The sequence below is a fragment of the Elephas maximus genome, chromosome X (assembly GCF_024166365.1).
Source record: "Elephas maximus indicus isolate mEleMax1 chromosome X, mEleMax1 primary haplotype, whole genome shotgun sequence".
NCBI lineage: Eukaryota > Metazoa > Chordata > Mammalia > Proboscidea > Elephantidae > Elephas > Elephas maximus.
The window spans coordinates 155005826-155022386 of record NC_064846.1 but is presented as its reverse complement, the minus strand read 5'-3'; the positions used below and the strand labels follow the sequence as shown (position 1 = coordinate 155022386).

The 16561-nt window shown below is 41.5% G+C and overlaps 1 protein-coding gene across 6 annotated transcripts in view; it reads left to right on the top strand.

The window, feature by feature from the left end:
* Nucleotides 1-1917: 1917 nt before the first annotated feature.
* ZFX (zinc finger protein X-linked) overlaps nucleotides 1918-16561 on the top strand; it is a 73843-nt gene continuing 59199 nt past the window's right edge. For 2 of the 6 annotated variants that reach the window (XM_049873181.1, XM_049873175.1), the window contains exon 1: nucleotides 2488-2577. The gene's annotated coding sequence lies outside the window, so the exon portion shown is untranslated. Of the gene's footprint in view, nucleotides 2036-2487; nucleotides 2578-2899; nucleotides 2943-3806; nucleotides 4059-4212; nucleotides 4446-16561 lie in introns of those variants that run through there. The other 4 variants (XM_049873178.1, XM_049873177.1, XM_049873179.1 and 1 more) reach the window with 4 other exon arrangements.

Sequence of the window (16561 nt, the reverse complement as noted above, 5' to 3'; positions counted from 1 at the left end):
AACTACTAGGCCATCTTTTCCTTGTTTCCTGCCGAAGTTAACACTCTTTTCATGCATAAAAAGTAATGACAAAGGGCTACTTCAAAGTGTCAATACCTAAACTACTTCTGACCTTTTAAATTGAAGAAACATCTTTTTCCTTTATGCTCCTTCAACACTCTTTTCTTAAGTGATCTCTACTGGTGGACTTACAAGTATTTGATGGTAATTATGGAATAACTAACAAGAATGCTGACATTAGGTTTTTGTGTTCTGAACATGCTGCTTAAGTTGGATGGGTGATGTTTCAGACCTCATTCTTGACATACCACAGCATTAAACGAAGGCCTTTGGAAAGTACTTTTAAACACAGGTTATCAATTTTTGAAAGTATATTAATGTGGGTACACAAGCTATTTCTCATATTTTTTACTTAAAAAAATATTGCTTAGTTTTATTTACCTTTCTGTGAATACAGTCTGTATCAGCCTGACAGAATTTTCTAGAAACCATAAAGACATGTTGTCATTTACCATTTTTGAAATGAAATATAATCACTTGAAAAACAATCAAAGCTGAAGCCTTGAGGGTGTGGTGAAGAAGATGGGGGGCTTCCTTTCCACCTATCCTCCAATTTATGGCTATGTTTTCTCCCCAGGAATGACAGACCACAAGCGTTTCTCATCCTTACCCCACCTGCAAGTCATCCATACTGCAGCTCTAGAAGAAACCACACCTAAAGAATTAAAGGAAGACACAATGAAAATATTTAATCAAATAGAAAATGTCCAGGAAGACACAGAAATAATAATAATAATAATAAAAACTAAATGGGAATTCTGGAGTTTAAAAGCACAATAACCAAAATGTAAAATTCTAGAAGGTCCCAAATGTTCTAAAATTCATTGTGGTGATTGTTTTAAAGCTTTATAAATATGCTAAAAACCAGTGAATTATATACTGTAAATGGGTACGCTGTATGGTATGTGGGTCATATCTTAATAAGGTGTTTTAAAAAAACAAAACAAAAAAGCTATCGCCTTAAAGAAAATTACTATCTAGTACATTCTCAGAGATTTCTTAACTGAACCTTTACTTTTCCTTTTTGAAAGCCTTTCATGATTGCAAAATGCCTGAGAAAAGCGACAACTTGCATTCTGGGAGTTAAGAGTTATGAGAGGAAACTATAATACATGGCCTCTATATTTAAAGAGATTTTACACCGGTATGCTAGTTACTTTATAGTTTTCGTGTCCTTTACTGTTTAAAAGGTCTTTAACATTTAGTGCTGTATTGAAGTATAGCATCTCAAATTCTGGATTGATGTAGAGTTAAGACCACACTAATTAACTTTTTACCAGTAACTTTCAAACAGAGTTTGGGTCCCAAGTTCAATATGGAAAGAGCATAAAAATTTAAACCAATGAAAATGCAAAATACACATTTTTTGAGTTGATAAATGCTGTTTGTTTAATCAAAAATTTCCCTTCTTTCCCAAGTCTTTTTCAACTTTAAAAGGCTTGTTTAAGCAGTTTGTAAAAAACATATACCCAATTCTGCTACCCTATATATGTATTAAAGAATGTGGAAAACTATTTACGAAACAATTACACAAGACTTACATTTCATAGGTTCCCAAAGTCTGAAATGCATTGATGCATACACAGAAAATACACATTAAAAATTTCTGGTCATTGCAATGTGCGCAACCATTTTCAAAATGTAACACTTCCCTCATTTCATTCGCAAACTAATAAAATCAATTAGCTTCTCTGAATGCTTAATTTAAAAAATTAAACGGTTTCGCAGTTGCTCTCGGAAAAAACCCTTCTCCCCCTCTTGCCCACACACCCATTTGGACTGGCAAGCCCATTTTTATTTTATTTCAAAGATTTTTTTTTTTTTTTTTAAAGCAAAGGCAGGGGACAGAGGGGTTGCTAAATTTGTCTTTCTTCCCAGTCACCGGGATGAAGAAAAACATTTATTGCGGGTGGGGGTCTGAGGGCCTGCAAACAACTCGAGCTGGCGCCTCTGCCGGGACCGGCGCGGAGAGGCGGTAGGTCTCCCGGGAGGCCCCCGGGGGCGGCCGCGGCCCTCGGGAGATGGTGGGGGGCGGCCGGCCGGGTGCGGGCCGCTTGCCTCTCCGCGGGTCGGCCCCGCGTGGGGTTTACGGCCGAGGCGGCGGCGGCGGCGGCAGCGGCGCGTGTGTGGCGGCGGGCGGGAGCGCGGAGGAGGTGGAAAGAAGGGGGGCGCTGTCACGGAGACTCCGGCCGCCGGAGACCCCGCCGCAGCGAGACCACTGGACACCCCGGCCGCGGGGCGTGAGCGGCGCCGACCCGGGGCGCCAGGGGGACCCACCGGGCGGAGGAGGGGGCCCTTCTACCCTTCCGCATTTTCCTGGGTCTCTCTCCCGGGCAGTGACGTGACGTGCTGACGGCGGGCCCGTGCCGGGGAGCTGGGCCGCTTTTTGTCAGCTCCGAGCTCGGCCCCTCCTCCCTCCCTCCGCCCGCCCCACCAGCCGGAGCCCGGCCCAGTGCTCCAGAGAAAGGCCGGCCTGCAGCACCCGCCACCGTCGCCGACCGCCCGCACGCCCGTCCGGTGAGTCCCGGGCGCTGGCGGGGCCTAGCACGCGCGCAGCGGCCTGGTCCCGGCCTGGTCGGCGGCCCGCAAGGCGCCTTCCCGCGCTAGGCCGGGCGGCGTGGCGCGCGGCGCCGAGCAGGCCCCGAGGAGGCCGCAGTTAGGCCCGGGGAGGAGCCCGGCTGCCCCGATCGGTGGCGGAGGCGCGTTCCGTAAGCGGGCGGGGGTTGGGGGAGGGTCGCCCGGTAGCCCGTGAGGCGGCTGAGGGGCTCCGGGTCGACGCCACGGCCGGCCCTGGGCACTGCGCGGGGTCGAGGCCTGGTGAGGAGGCGAAGCCTGCAGGCGTGAGGTGAAGGCCGCAGGCCGGCCGGGCCGATTTTCGCTATGTAAATATCGGTGAGGGGGGGAGGGACGGGGGACAAGATGGCGGCGGCTCGGCGCCTGCTGCAGGGGACGGTTGAGGGGGTTGCCGGGAGGGGGAGCCGCCATCTTGAAGGCGGTGTCGGGAGAGAAAATTCCGCTACAGCCCGTGAGGGGGGGTCGGAGAGCGGGCGGTAGCGGCGCCGGTGAAGGGCCCGGGAGGCCCGGCGCGATGGCGTGTGCGCGCGGAGGGGCGTGCTCGTTCCCCACAGCGGCCATTGCCCTCGCCGCCATGATGAGAGCTTGGGCTCCAGGTCCTCGGCGGCAGCGCCACCTTCCTGTCCTGCCTGCCGCAACCCCGTGACTGACTGCTGTTTCCGCTGCATTTTAACTGAGCTGCCGCAGGCGGCCGTCGCTGCCGCTACCCAGGCGCCGAGCCCGGGGGTGTTGGGCCACTGCGTTTGTAGCTCACTCCGTCTCGGCATCTCGCCTCACCAAGGCAGATGGGACATCAAGAAATTTTAAAGTTATGAGTGCCTCTTAGGGTGCTGTCTGTGTGCTTGTTTTCCAACAATCATTGTCTTCTCCAGTATCTGAATAAAGAAATAAAAATGAAATTTGATGGCAAAGAAGTTCTCATCACTCTTTTGTCCAATAGAAGAAAAGTGCAGATTGCACAACACCAAAGCGGAGGAATAAAATTGTGGAGTCTTTTTATTGTCGTTTATTTGGAAACAGCTGTCTTGACGAGCTTCTTTTAAACTATTAATTAATCCCCTTATACTGTTTGCTCTTTAATGAGTTTCATACTATTTACTGTTTTTCAGGGTTAAGAAAAAGACAAAGGTTTTTTTATTTTTAATTGAAGGACAGCATAATCTAATGAAGTATTTATTTTTCATGTACCTGTCATGGTATTTAAATTATTTGAAAAGTTCTAAGATTGAGTACCATCCCATGACGTACTGTTGATTGCGCAGTATACCACTTTCCTGGTACAGTCGGAGCCCACTGTTTGCGATGCACTCTGCTAGGTGTTAGAAAGATTAAAACGGTTGTGGTAATGCAGACGGTGGCTGCAAGAAGCTCGTTGTCCAGAAGTAGATGAGACCAGGTGAAATGCACTAAGTGCTGTGGAAAAGGTACACCCAGTTACTGGGGGTCCAGACGAAGGCGGGGTTTTTATTTGGAGCATCAGGACAGGGTTCCTGGTGTAGGGTAGGCGAGAAGGTTTCTGAAGGATGGGTAGGACTTTGTGAGGTAGAGGTGGGGTGGGGGAAGGGCATTTCAAGGGTGAGGCTTCTTCAGAAAACAGCAAGTGTTTACCGTTTGGCTGGAATCGATGGTATAGACATGCTAGAAATGGTAGTTGCCAAAGAGCTGGCCTGCTATGTGGGAGGGGCTTCTACTCTGCGTGGGAGAGAGCAGCGAAGGGCCTTCTACCAGCGGAGTGAAGATACACCTGAGCTGTGCTCTGTATTCGTTTAGCAGCTCTGGCTCCAACCATTGGACTAGGAAAAGTTGCAAAGGTGAGAAATAACGAGAGTGGGTAGTAAGTTGATCAGTGTTTTCACTACCAGAAAGATGATCAAGAATGTTCGGAAGTAAGATGTGCCATTTTTTGAATGACACATCTCTATTAGACAGCTGCTCCTTTTTTCTATCTTAACTTCTCACCCCAAATAACCTTTTGCTCAGGGGTGTTATAATTTTTATAGTGAACAAGTAGGGAGGGGTTTCTAATGTTTCGTTGAAAATTACAGGACTGGTGCTGTGGGTTACACAAAAATGAATGAATTCAATAAGTATTCTTATGATAATTTTTTAATAAGTCAGTTTTGAAAAGTAAGAAGAGCAATGGCCTTCAGATGGCCTTTTGCCATCGGTGGTGTGCTTTCCCCTGGTCAAAGTAACTGCCTATTTTTTTGGGAGGGTAATTAAGGCTTTCAGCTAAGCCAAGCCTCTCAGCTCATGTTTTTATAAATACTTGACAATCTTGGATACACAAATTCTGTGAAACATGTGGGGAACTTGTTCTCCAGAATTTATGATATACATTCATAAGGAGCATGGGCATTCACTAAAAACTGGCTTCAGGTTTTCTACTTTCCTAAACTGCAACAGGTTCGAACGATACTCCATGAGAGGACCGAGGGAACTGGAGATTCCCATGTTTATCATAAAGGGCCGTTGTTCAGAAAAGTTTGAGAAATAGTAGATTGCAGGAAACAGACTAGAAGCAGGTTGCTAAGGCGGGCTGTGGTTGTGGAGGTGTTAAAGGTAAACATAAGCTGTAGAAGAAGCAGTTGCTTATATCTTGACAGCTGGGAAATACATAGAAGAGCTATGAAGAGATAGAATTATATTACTGTACAGTACTTTGGCAGTAAATGTCCCAGTACAGCAACCATGGATGTTTATGATGAAATTAGACTCAATTTGTATTATTAAGAAAACAGGTAAGTGTATAGTTTAGGAGGATTTCCACCAGAAATGGCTAAATGTGTTTTTTGCTTGAAGGGGTAGAACTTGATGAGCTGAAAACTGACCTCGTTACCCAGTCAGGCACCTTGGATAAATCAAGTGTTAGTGTATTTTTCCAGGAGCCCTGGTGGCACAATGGTTAAGTGCTTGGCTGCTAGCCAAAAAGTCAGCAGTTCGGACCCGCCAGTGGCTCCATGGGAGAAAAGACCTGGCAATCTGCTCCCATAAAGATTAAGAAAGCCAAAACTCCTTGCCATTGAGTCGATGCCGACTCATAGCGACCCTCTACGACAGAATAGAACTGCCTCTTAGCCTTTCCAAGGCTGTAAATCTTTGGGGAAATAGACTGCCGCAGCTTTCTCCAGTGGAGCAGTTGGTGGTTTTGAACCACCATCTTTTCTGCTGCTAAGCGAGTTCTTAACCATTGTACCACCAGGGCTCCATCCCATAAAGGTTATAGCCTAGAAAACCCTATGGGGCAGTTCTTCTCTGTCCTGTATCACTGAGTCGGAACTGACTCAAGGCTACCCACCAACAGTGTATTTTTCAGATAGATGCAAATTTCCTTTTTCAAAGAAACATTCACAATGCTTTTTTGTAAATGCTTACTCTCTAACCTTGTAGTGTTACTGATTAATCTTTTTTGTATTTTTTGTGTTTCTGCACACTGGCAATTCCAAGCCTGTTTTGCTCTCAAAACTCCTCAACTCATCCTGGAAATCCTCACTCCCAGCAAAGATTACCTAATCTTTTACTTAACTGAAAAGGAAAGGGGGCCATCTGATAGAAACAGTTGTTTTCCTCCCTTCTGCATCATGCTTTTCCTCTATTTCCACCTAGAATTTCTTCCTTTCCTTTTGGTGCAAGAAGAATTGCTCTCCTTCCAGTCCAGCTGCTCTGCCTGTCCTCTTCACCCTGACCTGCTTCCTTTGGGACGGAGCTGTCAGTGAGGCCGTCTCTTGCATCATTACCCTCTGACTCTGCTGTCTCCTCTCCATCTCCTTACAAGTCTGCCTACATTTGCTCATCCTATAGCATCCTCATCTGTCTTCTCTTTCCTTTTACCAGTAGTTTATTTCTTTTCATCCCACTTAATTCCTTTACCCAGTAGTTCCCAAACTGGGCTGCAGTGTCCTTACCATGCCCACCTTCTCTTCTGGTTTCTCATTTAGCATTTCCTGTTGCCTGGTGACCATCTCCAACAGGTGGCTTATTGACACCCCACACTCACCATGGCTGCAGTCAAATTTATCCTGCACATAGTAGGTGACCACTAATATTATGAAAATCTTTTTTGACCCAAAGCCCCTGTTGCCTGCTTTCTTTCTGTTAATAGCACTGTGATTTTTCCAGGATTTTATTCTTTCTTCTCTGTCCCATAGAGCAATATAGATATCTTTAATTTAGCATTTAATCTTATAGATAATTTTTTAAAAATTGGAGTAAAATTCACATAAGATTAACCATTTTAAGGTGAACAATATAGTGACTTTTAGTGCATTCACAGTGTTGTGCAACCACCACCTACCTCTATCTGCTTTCAAAACATTTCCATCACCCCAGAAGGAAATCTCATACTCTTGAAGCAATTACTCTCCGTTCCCCACCTTAATCTATTATATTTTAGCTGTGTTTATCTTTTTATCTTCTTGCCTGCACTGTGAATGTAGAGACAGGTTCTCATTTTGCTTTGTCCTCAAGCAGTACACGGTCCATGGTTATTATCTGCAAAAACAATCTCAATTATTGGGTGCAGAGAATGTTACGTAATTGAATAGTTTTCCAGTTGAAATCAAGCAATCAGTATGTTCTTTGGCCAAAGCATATGAATATTAAGGGTACCAGATCAAGCCAGAGGAGTTCGGTAACCATCACCACCCCCCGCAACACACACACTTTAACTGATTGAAATATGGCCAGCCCATTCTTGTTCCTGCCAAACTATTTTTCCAAACAACATTTTATAAAATCCAGGTATCTTGTAACTGTATTCTACTCAAAGGGGGGTAAACTGTAAGGAAACTATGTGGTCTTGAAGGGTACAGCTAATTAGCTTTTAAAATATAGATGGAAAAAATTTTAAATTATCAAGTATTTAAAAATCACGAAAAGCATAAATCACCCCAAATTAACAAATTTTAATATTTTGTTACATATTTGCTTCATATCTTTTTCTATTTAAAGAAACAAAATCTCACAGGTTCAGTTAAAGGGTGCCTCCCAACCTATCGCATCTGTTTTTTTCTTCACCAGAAGTAACTGATGCCCTTGTATGTATGTACCCAAAACAATATCAAGTATTGCTTTGTATGTTTTATCTTTACATAAATGGCGTCATACTGTGTGTCATTTAATTTTTTTTTCCTCCCTCCAGTTAGTGTGAATCCAGTTCAGGAGTTCTCAAAGTGTGGTCCAGGGATTCCCGGGGATCCTTAAGATTCTTAAATGGGGTCTATTAGAGCAAAGCTATTTTTATAATCATATTATTTGCTTTTTTTTAATTCTCATTCTTCTGTACTCTGTATGAGTATAGTGTACAGTGGTGTTTTCAGGAGGCTACGTGACGTGGTGTCCTGATGGATTGGATGCGGAAGCGGTTAGGGGAATCCAGCTGTCCTCTATTAAGCCACATGTTAAGAGAGATTTGCAGAAATATAAAACAGTACCACTCTACTCACTAAGCTTTTTTTGTCTTGGGGGGGAAAAATATTGTGTTTTTGGTAAAAGTTTACCCAGCAAATTAGGTTCTCATTTAACAATTTCTATACATATTGTTCTGTGACGCTGGCTACATTTTCACAGTATACCAGCATTCTCGTGATTTCCATTCTGGTTGCTCTGTTTCCCTTAATCTAGCTTCCCTGTCCCCCTTACCTTCTCATGTTTGGTCTAGAGAAAATGTTTACCATTCGGTTTCATCCAGATGATTATTTACAGGAGCGCAGTTCTCTTGAGTGACATTATTTATTTTATGGGCCGACCTGTCACCTGGCTGAAAGGTGACCTCTGGGAGTGGTTTAAGTTACAAGTTTAAAGAGTATTTCAGAGTAATAATCTCAGGGGTTTATCCAGTCTCTATTAGTCCTGTAAGTCTGGCCTTGAAAAATAGTTATTTTTAATAAATGTCATTTATGTTTACATATACTGGGTTTATTGTTTTTTATGAATTAATGTTTTTAAATGTCTCAGTTTTCATTTTTAATGTGGTGAATATCTTTAGATGTAACCCACATAAACAAAAGCTTTTTGGAGTCTTCAATTTTTAAGAGTCCTGACGCTAAGAAGTTTCAAAATCTAGTTCATTCATTTTGCTTGTATTTTGTATAAATATACTGTGGTTTGTTTATCCATTCTAAGGATATGGTTGTTTGGAGTATTCTGCCATTTCAAACAATGCTGCAACATCCTTGTCCATGGTTATTTTCTCTTGGGATTATAATAGAAGTAGAATTGCTATGTTGAAGGGCCTGCGCATTGTCAGCTTTTCTGGGAATTGCCAAATTGTCATTGTGTTTCAGTTTTTCTGTATCATTGTCAAAAAATTAGACTTTGCAGTTTTTTTCTGGCCTGTTGCGTATACATGTTATCTCATTGCTCTTTTGATTTTGCATTCCTTAGATTACTAGTGAGGTTGACCTTTTTTTCCCTCTCATTTATTTACCAGCCATTTGAGTTTTCTGTGAATTGCTTGTGCCTATCCTTGGTCCGGAGCTCTGGTGGTACAGTGGTTAAAGAGCTTGACTGCTAACCAACCCACCAGCCACTCCTTGAAAACCCCATGTGGCAGTTCTGCTCTATCCTATAGGGTCGCTGTGAGTTGGAATCAACTCAGTGGCAACAGTTTTTTTTTTTTTAATCCTTGGCCCATTTTGCTGTTGGATTGTTCTTTCCTTACTGATTTGTAGATATTCTTTTTATATACCGGATACTAATGATTTGCTGGTTATGTGCAGTGGAAGTATCTTTCTTAATCTATGGCTTGTCTTTTAGCTTTGTTTATGGAATTTTTTTGTATGGGACTTCTTAATTTGAAGATATGTACTCTGTTTTCTCATTTATGACTTCTGTTTTATGGTGTCTCCAAGAAGTTCCTCCCTTATCCTATGGTAATGCAGATAGTCTTTTTGTATTTTTATATAGGTTTTGAAGTTTACTTTTTCGTACATAGGTCATTAATCCATCTGGAATTTTTTTCTCCTCTATTGTGTGATGTAGCGATATAGTCTTATGTTTTTCACATGGATTTATCAAATAGTTCAGCCTTTCTCCCCACTGGTTTATAATGCAACTCCTGCGGTATTTCATAGTCCCACGTATAGATACCTGTTTCTAGTTTCTCTCTTCTGATTTCATTGGTCTGTTTGCTTATCTCTATACCTATACTAACCAAAAACCAAATCAAACCCGTTGCCGCTGAGTTGATTCAGACTCATAGCGACCCTATGGGACAGAGTAGAACTGCTCCATAGCAGCTGGTGGGTTCGAACTGCCGACCTTTTGGTTAGCTGCCAAGCACTTAACCACTGCGCCACCAGGGCTCTGTACCTATACTACCCAGTTTTAGTAACGATAGCTTTATAATAAAGTCTTTTTAAAAAATTTGTTCTGTTTTTGTTGAGAATATACACAGCAGAACATACACCGATACAACAGTTCCTACGTGTACAATTCAGTGACATTGATTCTTCAAGTTTTGCAGCCATTCTCACCCTCCTTCTCTGAAATGTTCTTCCTTCATTAACATAAACCCGCTGCCTCCTAAGGTTCTTACCTAATCTTTCGAGTTTGGTGTTGTCATTTTGATCCCATATAGATAGATCTGAAAAGAGCGTAATGCTCAAGGCAGACATTTTTTACTAGTTAAGCTAGACTATTGTTTGGTTTTAAGATGACTTCAGAGGATATTTTTTGGTTTAAGATTTAAAGATTCTCTCAGGGCAGTAGTTTCAGGGGTTCATTCAGCCTTCATGGCTCCAGAAAGTGAAGTCCATGAAAATCTGAAATTCTGTTCTGCCTTTTCCCCCTTTTGATCAGGATTCTTCTGTGGACTCTTAGATCAAAATGTTCGGTAATGGTAGCCAGGCATCACCCATGGCAAAAGAGGCAGTTAGCCACACATTCCTTACTAAAACCTGTTGCCGTGAAGCTGTTTCTGACTCATAGTGACCCTATAGGTCAGAGTAGAACTGTCCCGTAGAGCTTCCAAGGAGCGCCTGGTGGATTTGAACTGCTGACCGTTTGGTTAGCAGCCGTAGCACTTAACCACTACGCCACCAGGGTTTACACATTCCGTATCCTCCTCGTATTCCTGACTCTCTTTCTTCCTCTGTCACTCCAGGCAGATAGAGACCAATTGTCAAGCCTTGTTTGGCTTCCTGCAAGCTTTTAAGACCTCAGCTGCTACTCAATGAACTAGGCTGAGGCAGAACCGAAGCACTAAACAGGTTATTAGGCCATTTAACTGGAATGTCCCATGAAATCATGACCCTAAACCTGCAAACGTAGGAACTGATTCCTTTAGGTTTTTGGCTGTACATAAGCAGTCTCAGCAGCTCCTGTGTGTGTGTGTGTGTGTGTGTGTGTTCCTGTTGTAAATATATCACACAACTTTTGCCAGTTCAGCTCTTTACAGGTATAGTACTTACTGACAGCAATTACAACTATCGGCTATTCTACCCCAGTCTTAATCAGTGTGATATTTCCATCACCTGTAACCCCCTCCTTTCCTCCGTCTCACCTCTGGTAACCACTAATAAACTTGGGTCCCTATACATTTGCCATTTCTTGTCTTTTTATATGAGTGAGGTCATACAATATTTGTCCTTTTGTGATTGACTTATTTCACTCAGCATAATGTCTTCAAGCTCCATCCATCTTGTAGCATGTGTCAAGACTTCGTTTCTTCTACTGGCTGAGTAGTATTCCATTGTATGTATGTTCCACATTTTGTTTATCCAGTCATCTGCTGATGGGCATTTGTTTCCACCTTTTGGCTATTGTGAATAGCACTACAAAGAACATTGATGTACAAGTACCTGTTTGAATTTGCTTTCAAATCCTTCGAATTTATACCTAGAAGTGTAATTGCTGGGTCATATGGTAGGTCTATTTTTAGTTTTTCGAGGAACCACCACACTGTTTCCCACAATGGCTGTTGCATTTTGTAGTCCCATCAGCAGTGGATAAGCATTCCAGTTTCACCACATCTTTGCCAACATTTGTTATTTTCTGTTTTTTTAATCTTAGCCACCCTAAACCAAACCCAAGTCCATTGCTGTGGAGTTGACTCTGAATATAAAATAGTGACCCTATAAGACAGAGTAGAACTGCTCCATAGGGTTTCCAAGGAGCAGCTGGTGGATTCGAGCTGCCAGCCTTTTGGTTAGCAGCCAGGCTCTTAACCACTGCGCCACCAGGGCTCCTTTGCCACTCTAGTGGAAGTAAAGTAGTATCTCATTGTGGTTTTGATTTGCATCTCTCTGATGGCTAACGACATTGAGCATCTTTTCGTATGTTTAGTGGCCATTTGGTAAAATGACTATTCAAGTCCTTTGCCCATTTTATGATTGGGTTGTTGTCTTTTAGTTGTTGTCAAAGTTTTATGTATATTTTGGTTATTAGATTCTTATTGAATATTTGGCTTCCAAAGAAATTCTCCCAGGTGTTTGGTTATGTCTAAGAAATTTCCATGACTGTGCCCCTGTGTGCTCTATTGTCTATAGTAATATACCTGCAGCACCTACAATTATGTATGTAGAAATATCCACAACCAAACCTGTATCTGCAAGTAGTGTGCTCCCTTACACCCTCCCACACCTCTTTAGCATACCTATCTACCTATGTATCGATTCATAGATTGTTAATACTGTTGTTGCAGGATTATGTATATTACAGTAATTACTGCAGTTGCCGCTTATTCTTGCATTCCTTTTAGTGACTTCCTTTGTCTTGGTCATGTTGTGCTGACTTCCACATATTGTATATTACTTTTCCCTTAACCAGTATTAATACGTGTCTTCTATCTAGTTAGTAATTTCCCCTCCCTCCCCCCCATCCCTGGTAACCATCAAATAATTTTTTTTTCCTGTGTGCAAACCTTTTCTTGTTTTTTTTAATAAGTGGTCTTATACAATATTTGTCCTTTTGTGATTGATTCATTTCACTCAGCATAATGTCCTCCAAATTTGTCCATGTTGTGAGACATTTCGTGGATTTGTCGTTATTGATTGTTGCATAGTATTCCATTGTGTTTATGTATCACAGTTTGTTTATCCATTCATCTGTTGATGAACACTTAGGTTGTTCCCCTCTTTTTGCTGTCATGCATAATACTGCAATGAACATGGGTGTGCATATGTTTCTTCATGTTACTGCTCTTCTTTAGGGTATATACCTAGGAGTGGGATTGGTGGATAATACGGTATTTCTAGCTTTTTGAGAACTCATGCTATGCCTTTTTCCATAGTGGTTGTACCATTTTACCTTCCCAGCAGCAGTTGTATGAATTCCAATTTCCCCACAACCCCGCCAGCGTTTGTTATTTTTTGTTTTTTTTGATTCGTGCCGTTGTTGTCAGGTATCTTATTGTAGTTTTGATTTGCATCTCTCTAATGGTTAATGATTAATGATTGCGAGCATTTCTTCATGGGTTTGTTAGCCACCTAAATGTTGTCTTTGGTGAAATGTCTGTTCATATCTTTTGCCCATTTTTTAATTGGATTGTTTGTCTTTTGGTTGTTGAGGTGTTGAAGTTTTCTATGAATTTTAGAGATGAGACCCTTTTTTTTCCCAGGCTGTATGTTCTCTTTTTTACTCTTCTGGAGAAGTCATTTGATGAGCATAAGTGTTTAATCTTTAGGAGGTCCCATTTATCTAGTTCATCTTTTGTTCTTTGTGTATTTTTATGTTTGGTATTCTATTTATGCCATATATCAGGGCCCCTAATGTTTTTTCTTCCATGATCTTTATAGTTTTAGATTTTATATTTAGATTTTTGATCCCTGGTGGCATGGTGGTGAAGTGTTCTGCTGCTAACCAAAAGGTTGGCAGTTCAAATCCAGCAGCTGCTCCTTGGAAACCCTACGGAGCGGTTCTGTTCTGTCCTGTAGGGTCGCTATGAGCCAGAATTGACTCCACAGCAATGAGTTTTTTTGGTTTTGATCTGGTTTGAGTTAGTTTTTGTATATGGTGTGATGTATGGGTCCTGTTTGATTTTTCTACAGATAGACAGTCAGCCAGTTTTGCCAGCACCACTTGTTAAAGAGACCGTCTCTTCCCCATTTAATGGACTTTGGCCCTTTGTTGAAGATCAACTGTCAGTAGGTGGATGGATTTACATCTGGGTTCTCAATTCTGCTCTATTGGTCTATTTGTCTGTCTGTCGTTGTACCAGTACCAGGCTGTTCTGACTACCATGGCTGTAAAGCAGGTTCTGAGATTAGGTAGTGTGAAGCCTCCTACTTTGTTCTTCTTCAGTAATGCTTTACTTATCCAGGGCCTCTTCCTTTCCATATAAATTTGGTGATTAGTTTGTCCATTTCGTTAAAGAGTGCTGTTGAAATTTGGATTGGGATTGGGTTATATCTGTAGATTTCTTTGGGTAGTATTGACGTTTTCACAGTATTAAGCCTTCCTGTCCATAATCGTGGTATGTTCCTCCATTTATGTAGGTCTCTTTTGGTTTTTATTAGATTTATTGCTAGATACTGTGTAATTTATGTTATCGTTGTAAGTAGGATTTTCTTTTAATTTCTATTTAATTATTGTTGATGAATAGGGAACATTTTTGACTTATGTATTATTATTTTGACTTATTATGTATTATTTACTATGTCCAGTAGGGTCGCTATGAGTCGGAACTGACTCGACAGCAGTGGGTGGGTTATGTATTGATCACATAACCTTGCTGAACTCTCATATCACCATATTTCATGGATTCTGAGATGCACTCTCCCCCGCTACGTTTTAACATCTCTTAAACAAAAATGTGTTCTTAATTGATGATGTCTTCTAACCACTGTTGTCCAGGCAGCTGTCATGATGTAGTTGTCATAGCCTACACATGTACAAATTTGGTCAAGGCTATTCATTTTGTCATTACTTTAAATGACTTATGTGTATTGATGGTATGACATGTGTTGTTATTACATGCCAAACAATAGAACTGAAGGCAGAAGAAATTGCCAAATGGGTGTCTGTGACTTCAAGGAAAATCCATAGATAATAATGGAGTGTTTTAAGACATGCTGCATCACCAACACTCTTGTTGGCAGAGGGCAGTCTTGTTAGGAGAGAGGTGAACACTGAACAGCTTTGAGTAGAAAAGTGATCAAGAGTAGGACACTGTATGTAAAGTTTTAGGAATACCCTACTAATTTCTTTCACTTTTGTTTTTCTTTCTGTGATGCATATGATAAATATCTGTCTAAATTAAAAATAATTGCTTGAATAAGTGTAAAATGAAAATTTCTGAGTAATAAAGTATGATATCAGTTTAATTGGCAGTAGTTTCCAGGGCTTCGAACTGGTTCAGTCATGGCTGACAAAGTTTTTCAGTTTGGATGATTCACCATGGTACCTGGAATGGAAAAAATTACTGGTTGAAGCCCTGGAGTGGGAGACTTGGAAGAGGTGTAGTGAGCCCTTTCAAGAGTCTGATGCATGGCAGAAATGTAGAGAGGAATACACATTCAAAGCTGTGCAGTTGGCCACCGTTTTTGAGTGGGGCTCTGCCATCTTTGAGTGGGACAGCGCTGTTTCTGAATGTACTCAGAATCCCAGGTCGAGAAATTTGGTGGCTGTGTAACGCATATGCTGCCCTTGTTTTCTAAGAGGGAGATTAAGTTTCTAGCTCGGCTTTGACCCATAATTTTTCCCGTTCTGGGTACCGTGGCGAATCGCCCAAGTTTTATGAAGTTGAATGTGTTCCAGTGATGCTTCCTTGGCCATGATTGAACTGGGCGAACTGGTTCGACCCAAGGTTCGAAGCCCTGGTTTTTTCTTAAAAACCCACTGCTCTCGAGTCAATTCTGACTCATAGCGACCCTATAGGTTTTTTCTTAGTGGTATGTAAAATAATGGAGCATCTTAAACATGGTGACATCTTTAGATTGGATGAAATGTGGAAGTAATATTAGTTTTTAATTCTCTTGTATTCTTTAGGTAGTTATCTTGTCTGTGAATAATGAAGTTTTATTTCTTATTTTTTCATTCCCTTTTGCCTCCTCTTTCTTTTTCTGGTCTTACTGCACTAACTGGGAAGCTCTGGTGGTACAATGGTTAAGCTCTTGGCAGCTAACCAAAAGGTTGGTAGTTGGAATCCGCCAGCTGCTCCTTGGAAACACTATAGGGCAGCTCTGCTCTGTCGTACAGGGTTACCATGAGTTGGAATTGATTCTGCAGCAACGGTTTTTGGGTTTTTTTTTTGCACTGACTAGCGCCTCCAGCGCGGTGCTAAATAGAAGATAATAGGCATTCTTGTTTAGGTACTTCAGTGGAGTGTTTCTAATGTTTTATCATTAAGTATGATATTGTAGTGGGTTTTTTGGGGGTGGATATTACTTATTAGTTTAAGTTCTATTTATAATTTTAGAGATTTTATCATGAAACTCAAACCAAAACAAAGCTGTTACCATTGAGTTGATTCCCGTAGGGTTTCCAAGGCGCAGCTGGTGGATTCGAACTGCCGACCTTTTGGTTAGCAGCTGAACGTTTAACTGCTGTGCCGCCAGAGCTCCTTATCATGAATAGGAGTTGAATTTTTCTAATGCTTTTACTGCATTTGTTGATATGATGAATTACATTAATAGATTTTCTAATTTAAGCTGTCTTTGGATTCTCTGAATATTTGCATCTTTTCGTTATTGCCATGTAATTTTCCTGTTTTCATGTAGTTCTTGTTTAGATAACAAGGTTGTGTTAACTTCATAAGGTGAGTTGGGGAATTTTCCCTCTTTTTTGAAGGAGGTTGTGTTAAATAGAGATGACTTGTTTCTTAAAAGTTAGCTAGAATTCATCAGTGAAACTATACCTGGTGTCTTTTTTTGTGAGTAGATTTTTAATTTTTTCTTTCATGGCGATAAGTCTTTCTGACTTTTCTTGAGGTTTTTTTTTGTTTGTTTTTGAAAAAATGAACAATTTTCTGGAAAAATAATTTTCAAAT